This window comes from Pan paniscus, chromosome 7, assembly GCF_029289425.2.
Source record: "Pan paniscus chromosome 7, NHGRI_mPanPan1-v2.0_pri, whole genome shotgun sequence".
NCBI classification, from domain to species: Eukaryota; Metazoa; Chordata; class Mammalia; order Primates; family Hominidae; genus Pan; species Pan paniscus.
This window is the reverse complement of record NC_073256.2, coordinates 74,808,759-74,818,492: the sequence shown is the minus strand read 5'-3', so window position 1 is coordinate 74,818,492 and position 9,734 is coordinate 74,808,759. Positions and strand designations below refer to the sequence as shown.

The 9,734-nt window shown below is 38.5% G+C and overlaps 1 non-coding gene across 1 annotated transcript; it reads left to right on the top strand.

Annotated features, from left to right (window-relative positions):
• The first annotated feature begins 5,216 nt into the window (after positions 1-5,216).
• On the top strand, positions 5,217-5,347 carry LOC112440764 (small nucleolar RNA SNORA51). The gene has a single exon (XR_003028777.1). It is a non-coding gene; the product is annotated as a small nucleolar RNA SNORA51 (small nucleolar RNA).
• The last annotated feature ends 4,387 nt before the right edge of the window (positions 5,348-9,734 follow it).

Below are 9,734 nucleotides of genomic sequence, written 5' to 3'. Positions count from 1 at the left end.
CTAGTGATTAAAGATCTGATTCTGTAGTTTTATGCTTAGTGTGACTCACTCAGGCAGCTTGGTTTTTAATATGTTTGGAGATGTTTCTTAGAATTTCAGCTGTGGGAATTCCTCGAGGGTACTTTTGAAATGCATCTCTTCAGAGGGGTTTTGCTCTTGCTTCTTCTGAATGTGGTGTAAGGCAGCAGTCTCCAACCTTTTTCCATGAAGTTGGTGGCTGGTGGGTTTGGGGGACGCGGGGGTGGTTTCAGGATGAAACTGTTCCACCTCAGATCATCAGGCATTAGATTCTCATAAAAAGCGTGCAACCTAGATCCCTCGCATGCACAACAGGGTTCACACTCCTATCAGAGTCACGCTCCTATCTATCATGCTCCTATCAGAAGGCCACCACTGATGTGACAAGAGGAGGAGCCCAGGCAGTAATGCTGGCTGGCCGCTGCTCACCTCCTGTTGTGCAGCAGGTTCCTAACCAGCCGACAGAAGGGTACCGGTCCGCGGCCCGGGAGTTCCAGATCCTGCTCTAAGACCTGAAATTAAGATTCTGTATTACGTGCTGCCTTGTCACCTGAAACTTGGAGGACCACAAATGGCCAAACTGTAACACTCCCTTCCCAATTCTACTCCTATGGATAAGGTCCCCTAGCCAAAAAAAAAAAAAAAAAAAAAAAAAAAAAAAAAAAAAAAAAAAAACTGTACTTATCATAGAGACCAAGCACAAGGCCCGCTTACCCCTGAATGGCAGACTTCAGTTTCCTGCCAGTCTGCGGAATGATTCAAACCAACCAACCACAATCTCTCACATGAAGCAGGGGTCACCTCATCCTCTTAATACTACAAAGACTGCCTCCCGTAGCCACTCTGTGTTCACTCTGCAAGGACAACCCCCTTGTGACCCTGCATGGCACGAGGTCTTCCTCCCCCAGGCTGTGCGTGTGTGTGATTAATAAACTGCTATCGATCTCTTCTGTCCAGAGTGGAGTGTGGTGTGTTCAGCCGTCTTCATAACCCTAGGTTGGGAAACCCTCCCTCAGGACAGAGTGAAGAGACAGCAAATAAAACATTGGGCTTTAAGGGCATTACCAACCTATAACACTTCAACTAAATTTCTATCTTGGGAATTTGGAGACTCATTTACATGTAATATAAACACAGGCCTCAACTCCAGATAAGCGTAAGCAAAGTTTATACCTTCACCTGGGAAAAGAGTTTTTTTCTTCCAGTTTTCTTCTTCTTTACTCAAACTCAACATAAGATAAACATAAACTGTACCATCTCTCTCTGAAGTGTTTTCTCTATCTACTACCTACGGTAGGTGTTGCCCTGTAGCACTTCCACTCTTTCTATGAGGGTCTCTGATTTGATTTTTAGCCCTAACAGCACCATGGTTTATTTCCTATCCCCTACGCAGGACTTATTAAACCCATTCAAGGCATCCCCCAGGTAAAATACTAACCCCTGTGCCTACTTGCTGCATAATTTCTGCTTTTCTTGCCCTTTTAGACTTCTAAGGTTTTCTTTTTCCTTGTCAGAAGCTCCATCATGCATTACAAATATTTCTGGTTATATATTTTATACAGCTTCCTTTTTTTTTCTATACCAGGAGGAGTTTTCTAAGCATTTCTCTTTTTCTCTCTCTCTCTCTCACATACACACAACCAGAATACAAAACTGAACTTGAACCTTTCTGCAGGTGATTAAATGTTCTTCAAATATGTGATTATTATTGGTGTCACAGCATTTAATCATGGCCCTTTAATCATAGAAATGCAACAATTCTATTTTCAGACATTGTTTCAAAATCGTAATATTTTTACAATTATAAATAGTGCTACAGCTACAAGAAGATGTACAAAAATCTTTGTGTCGCTGATTATTTCCTTAGAATAGATTCTTGGATGTGTTATTATCCTGACAAAGGATATGAACTCTTTTGAGCTCTTGATATATTTTGCCAAATTGCTTTCTAGAAAGGTTGTAGCAATTTACAATTCACTGCAGTGTGTGTTAGGTGAAAAGTGATGTAAGATAGATGATTTAATGTGCATTTCCTGATTACCCATGAAGTTGAACATTAACTGAGTGTGTTTTATGTTTAACCAATTCCCTTGTAAGAATACAAGGTGATTTTAATCATCCAATTTGGAGCTTTATTCATTTCTTCACTCAAAATATTTGTGAATCTTACTCTAAGCATAATACTGCATTAAACCGAAGGATTAGCTCACCACCTTGGTGTACTTCAATACGTGTGGAATAACTGGCATACAAGGCAACAATTATGTACTGAGGCAGAGAAATGTAGCGGAAAATGAAGGCTTCTACTCAGCAAACACACTGCTGTACAAAAGAAGAGATCCTTATTTCACTGTTTTGAATAATCAACATGAGCCTTAATGTAATTTCATGCTTTCTCTTGAAAAGGAAAATACCATATTGAAATCTAACTTTCAATGATTTTTAATTTGGCTATTTTACAGTTAATAGTGTTCTTCCACCCCAGGGCTGTTTTGGAACCATTCAGCACTTACTATTTGCTATGCCTACGTCTTGCTCAACAGCAGTCTTGTTTCCATTGTTGTTGGGAGGGGATCAGCTAATTGGCACCTAAAGCAATTCTGGGATATTATTTAATGAACTATTACAATTTAATACAACTGATAAAATCGTCAGCTTTTCTCTTAGTTTTATTTATAACATTCATATGATGCGTTCTTAAAAAAGTCTTCATGTGTGATGCCTCCCTTGGAACAGCCATTCGTCTTCCTGTTGCACTGTCGTAATTATTCATGAGAATTTCTCATCCTAGCAAAGGCCGCTCATGGGAAAATGTGGCCATCTCAATGAAATTGGGTGATACCCCCACCAGGATGGCCCTTCAAACCCTAGATAAACAGCTTTATGCTTCTTCATTCCCTTTACTTCCACAGACAGAGGGCCTGTATGCTGCAGGCAAGGATAAAAACATATGTACACATCTCATTTGTCTGAGTAACCAGTATCAGAGGGCTAATAGGAAAGAATATATATATTTATGTTATATAGTATATATTTATATTTTAATATTATGTAGTATATATAAATTTATAGATGTATTCAGTTGATGTAAAAGTAATTGCAGTTTTTTTGACATTAAAACTAATGGCAGAAACCACAATTACATTTTTACCATCCTAATAATATACATACATTTACATTACATGATTTTATGTATAATGTAAACATATCATGTAAAAATATAAGTTTGTATAATATAGAAGTATATAAAAAATAAGAAAATATAAGTATACGTAACATAATGTAAAACATAAATATATAATATATCAAAATGTAAGTGTATATAGACATATATAATATATACTATATATTATATAAGAATATAATACATAACATATTTTATGTATGAACATTATATATGTACTATATATGTATATATAAAATACAATATAAAATATAGGGGTGTTGTGAGGGGGTTTGTATACACACATACATACATACATACATATATTTCCACTTAAAAAATAGAAGTAGGTAACATTTAATGCAGGAATTAAAGCAGACTATATATTAAGAAACAGTTTTATTAAGGGAATAATTTTGTTCTGTAATGATAATTTTTGCACTACCCTCCCAGTGCACTGGCTGTATGAAGGCTCCATTTACTATGTAGGTTGCCAGAGCTAAAAGTGTCTTTCTTAATCTCAATCACTACAGGCCTAATATGGTAGATGTGATGGTCTATTAGAGTACCCTACACCGCTAAGTCTTAGATTTACTGAAAGAGTGGGAGGAAAAAGCCAAAAAGGAAGGAGGGAAGGAAGGAGGGAAGAAGACAGAGAAGGATGGAAGGTAGGAATGGTCTGCAGGATGGCAGCCCTTCTGATCTCAGCTGGGGTTGCTTGTGTATCCATAGACAACTTTGCTGAACTTGGCTGGTCTCTTCCATTATGCTAGCATATGCTTGCTCTCATAGTGGTGGCATGGCTCAAAAACAGAGAATAGTTAATTTAGTTAGCTTAGTTTTAAGCCTAGAACTCAAGAGCCTAGGCCTCTTGAGTTCTAGGCTTAAAACTAGCATAGTTTCCATCATTTTCTATTGTCAAAAGCAAGTGCCAATATGAATCTAGACTTAAGAAATAGGAGAACAGACTCTACTTCTTGCTAGAAGAAATTGCAAAGTTGTATTGCAAGGAACATAAATAAAAAGAGGTGAAGAATTGGAGCTATTTTTGAAATCCATCTACCTAATGTTATTATTTAAAATAAAGTTGTGCACATTACTCTCCCTAATTTTTCTTAAGTTTATTCACATTTATACATCTAACTTTTATAAAAACAAATGATGCTATAGATATTTACCTCCAGGTTTGTTGTGAAAATAACTTGATGTGATCAGTATCTTTCCAGTTAGTACATACAGCTAGATTTTTCTTTTTGATGGCTGCATAGGGTTTAATAAATCATGATGCCATAATTTGTTGAACCATTTACCTATGGATGAAAATATAGTTCACTTTTTTTTCCTATTGCAAGCATATCATTACAAGCACATGTTTGTATACTCATGGTTTTAATTGTAAAGCTTTGTTTCCTAGAAGGGTAATTTCTAGTTGGAAGCGTGTGTACATATTTCATTTTAATGGATGATATTTACCTTATAGAAAAGAGCTAGTATTGGTCATATATTTGTCATAGTAATTAATGTTAGTTGCTGGAACAGATAACCATAAAACACAGTGACTTAACGCAAAGTCAGATATAAATCAGGCTATCTTGGATCTACTCCATGTGGTGACTCAGGAACTCCAGCTTCTTCTACCATATGCCTCTGTCACCTCAGAGAATGGGCTCAGAGTTCCCTCACTAGATACTCTGATTCAATAAGCTGTCAAGAAGATAGGGAGCAAACTAAGGAAGATAACAAGAGATGTTTTAAGGCCAAGACTTGAAGTGGCTTATTTTCTTCCACCTATGTTACTTTGGTCAAAATTCAGTCAAATCATCCAATCTAACTAACTACAAGGAAGGCTGGGAAATGTGGCTTTCCTGTTTGCCCAAGAGTAGGAGTAGTATTGGCTAGCGTCTGGGCAGTGTGTGCCTCTGATGATGATATTGTTTCTGTACACGATATTTCTATTATCTTTATTATTGTTATTATCATTTGAAAATCCTGAAAAGCTCAAAAAGGAACAAGGAACAAATAATAATACCAGAACAGCCTCCTGGTATTTAACACAGCTGTGTTCTTATACTGACTGTGTAGAACGAGAAGGAAATAAACCTTACCCCATATGCATTTCATCCCCGGACCCTGCACCTCGTCTATATTGTGAATAGGGAAATATGGAAGACCATTGTTCCAGACCTTTTACAATTGGAAAATGAATCAAATATTCTCTATCCATTCCATCCCAACCCTAGAGGTAAACATTGCTAACAATTTGGAGTTTATCCTACTTGGTTTGTTTCTGTAACATGCACCTACCTGTTTAGTAAGTATGTGTTTACCTATGTATACCCCTATATGTTATGAGCTGAATTATGTCTTCCCAAACTTTGTATGTTGAAGTTCTAACCCCCCACTACCTCAAAATATAACCATATCTGTAAACAAGATCTTTAAAGGGATACAGAAATTAAAATGTGTTTGTTGGTGTGGGCCCTAATCCAATATAAGTGATGTCTTTCTAAGAACAGATTAGGACACAGGCATAAAGGGAAGATCATGTGAAGACACAGAGAGAAGAAAGCCATCTACCAGCCAAGGAGAGAGGCCTCAGAGGAAACCAGCCCTGCAGACACCTTGATATCCGACTTTTGGTCTCCAGAGCTGTGAGAAAATACATTTATGTTGTTAAAGTCACTAAGTCAATGGTACTTTGTTATGGCAGCCCTAGCAGACTAATACACTACACATAATTACACATAAAATATGTGATTTCAAACTCTTTCACACCCTTTCATAACTACCCATTATACATAAATGTTTTTCCTCCCTCCTTATTTCTTTTCTTTTTTTTCTTTTCTTTTTTTCTTTTCTAGAAGTAAATCTTTTTTAAGTTTTTGCCTATATGTTTAAAATTTGGAGGGCAGTGATTTCACTTACACTTTCTCAATTTCTAATGAGTATTAGAATTTTTCCACATGTTACTGACTATTCATTTATTTGCATTTCACCTTTGGTAAAATAACTGTCATTTATCCATTTTTTAAATAATTTTTTTAATTTAAAGAAATTGTTTATATATTATGAATCACAATACACTGTTATATAAGTTGCAAAGGTTTTCTCCCAATCTGTCATTTGTATTTTGACTTGACTTGGTTTATGGAATGGTTTGATTTATAGATGTTTCACATTTTTCTATTTCATAATGAGCTTCTACTTTTAAGATGATAAGCTGTGTGCTGTAGGTCATACCGTGATCCAAAAGTCAAAATGCTTATTCTCTGAGGCCAGTGGTGATGGCTCATGCCCGCAATCCCAACACTTTAGGAGGGTGAGGCAGGAAGATCCTTAAGCCCAGAAGTTCAAGACCAGCCTGGGCAACATAGTGAGACCCCATCTCTCTAAAACATAAAGAAATTAGCCGGGCATGATGGACATCTGTAGTTCCAGCTACTTGGGTGGTTGAGGTGGGAGGATCACTTTAGCTCAGGAGTTCAAGTCTGTAGTGAGCTATGATTAAGGCAAGGCACTGTGCTTCATCCTGGATAACAGTGAGACCCTGTTTCAAAAAAAAAGAAAAATAAAAGAATCCCTGTTCTCAAGAAGATTATATACTCCTGGTTGGTTGAGAAGGATGCATATGGAAGACATCATAAAAGAAGAACAAACACTACATCTGGGGCAAAGAGGTGAAGAAAGGCTTCACAAAAAAAGGAGAGGTTATGGAGCATCTTAAAACATGAAGTCGGCCAAAAAAAATGTCTAGTATTCTAGACATGCTTATTAGGCCTCCCAGCCCCACAGGATCTTAAATGGCAGCCTCAGAAGTATTCTTTTATTTATTTGACTGCTGATGTTTATGGATAGTATGGTGGGGTGATGAGGCGCAAAAATATCAGACAAAGAGGAAAGGGAAAGTTGATCTACCCTTAGGCTTTCAAGAAAAGCTCAGAGCAGAGCAGTCTCAGCACGGTGGCAGGAGCCCAATTCTGGCTGGCCTCTTGATCACACTTACTCCCAAATGCAAACACCCTAACCCAGGTAGGTGATGAACCTCAGCCGTCACCAATCCTGCTAGACTTCTTGGGCCTTGTCACATCACTCAGAAGCACTCCGCATACTACATGCACATGTTGCTGTGTGCTCTGAAATCACCCTGAGTCACTTCAGCCGTGCTTGTGAAAAAGCAGCTTTGCATAGTGGAGAAGCAGGCACCTGCAGAAGCAGCCAGGGCTAGAATTACTGCCAGCACTTACCTGCTGTGGGACTAAACCACTTCTGTGCCCCAAGTTCTCCAAGGAACTGAGATTAATAATAGAGTCCACCTCATGGAGTAACAGGATAATACTTTTTTTTTTTGAGACAGAGTCTCGCCCTGTTGCCCAGGCTGGAGTGAAATGGCGTGATCTCCGCTCACTGCAACCTCTGCCTCCCAGGTTCAAACGATTCTCCTGCCTCAGCCACCTGAGTAGCTGGGATTACAGGCACGCATCACCACGCCCAGCTAATCTTTGTATTTTTAGTAGAGACAGGTTTTACCATGTTGGTCAGGCTGGTCTCAAACTCCTGACCTCGTGATCCATCCGCCTCAGCCTCCCAAAGTGCTGGGATTACAGGCGTGAGCCACTGTGCCCGGCCGGGTTAATACATTTAAGGAGCTTAAACCAGTGCCTACTATTAGTGCTCAATAAATATTAGAATTATTTGCCTTTGTGGGTCTTCCTACCATAAGGTATGCATTGCACTCTTAATAGGATCCTTAGCATCCATATCTTTTTTTTTTTTTTTTTTTGAAGACAAGGTGTCACTGTATTGCCCAAGCTGGAGTGCAGTGGTGCACTCATAGCTCACGGCAACCTGAAGCTCCTGGGCTTAAGTGATCCTCCTGCCTTGGCCTCCTGAGTAGCTGGGATTACAAGCACATGCCACCATGCCCAGCTAGTTTTATTTTTATTTTTTTGGTAGAGACAGAGTCTTGCTATCATGTTGAGGCTAGCCTTGATCTCCTGGGATCAAGCAATCCTTCTGCCTTGGCCTCTCAAAGTGCTGAGATTACAGGCATGAGCCACCATGCCAGCCTGCTATCCTTGTCTTATAATGAGGAAATTAAGAATCACCCAGATGGATTCACTCCCCAAAGCCTGGTCAGTAGCAAAACCTGTTTTTAGACCCAAGTTAGAACTCAGAGCCTGACTTTTAATCCCACACTGTTCTCTCCCACCCAGAAAGCACACACAACTAGCCAACACTATGTGCATGGTTTTTCTACTTCCCTGGCAGAAATTGTTGGTTGTATTGAGGCAGTTTCAAGATAAGCAGAGCAAAGCTAGACAGAGCCATCTAAAAAAGGGAGAAAAATATTTTTCTGAATATATTCTTCCAAGTTTATTTAATTATACTGATAAATGAAATCTTAGACCTACCTTTATTGGAAAATACCCATAAATCAAAATAAGGGCAAACTATCCTGCTGAAAGTTTGGTGGAATGGGGTCTGAGATCATTCTCCTCCTGGAGCAGGAGGCCCACATTCTTCCAGCCAGCCAGGGAGCTAGTGCATTGGCCTTGGAGCAGCCCATGAAGCATCACAAAGCTGGTTGGTATTTTTCAATTTCTGTGCAATTCTTTGTGTCTGATCACTTGGCAATGAGTATTATTGTTTCTCATTTGTGGTCTCTGGATCTTTCCAGAACCTCAAATTCTCAAAATATTTTAGAAAAGAAACTGTACACTGGTTTGTAAAGTAAAAGACCTACTTAAGGTGTTCTTAACAGAGAGATGTGGAGCTGGAAGGGGATTCTTGATCAAGATGATGGTGGAGATCGGCACGTTGACTGGAAATACCAAATGGTAAAAACAGTAAACTCATCTGCACATAAGGAAAAATCACAGATAATTCAGGAAAATTTTGATCCTGCTATTAAAGGACAATGTAAAAGAGATTTTCTACTTTCTTTCCTCCAGAAAAACCCCAGACACTACTTAAAAATAGGTTCAGATCTATCCCAAAATGCAAATGGAAAATTCTTTGCTACATCATTGGTTCACTCAGTTCTTTCTCATATTCTATAAATGAATAAACATAATGCTTCCAGTTAGAACAAGTGGTTACTTTACCTGGGGACCAATGAAGTTAACATTATTTTCACACTCCCTTAATGGATTTCAAGTCCCAACACTGAACAATGTTTTGCTATGACCTTACTTCCTCCTGCTTGTTGAAGCCCAAAGGCCCAGAATAAGGATCTGATCACCAAACCAAGCTTACTTCAAATCCTACATCTTTGGCTTTTAATACAGTACATTCTTGCCACCTTTGAGCCTCTTGTGGATCTTCCTATCGTAAGTTATGCATTGCACTCCTAATAGCATCCTTATCTTATAGATTAGGAAATTGAGGATTAGAAAGGCAGATTCCCTCCCCAAAGCTTGACCAAAAGCACAACTTGTATTTATGCCCAGGTTGGGTAGATTTCAGAGCAATTGTCTAGGTCTTCAAATTGGGAACACTCACTCTGATAGCAAATAGTGAGTTTGACTATGTCTACATGTTTATAAGTTTGTAT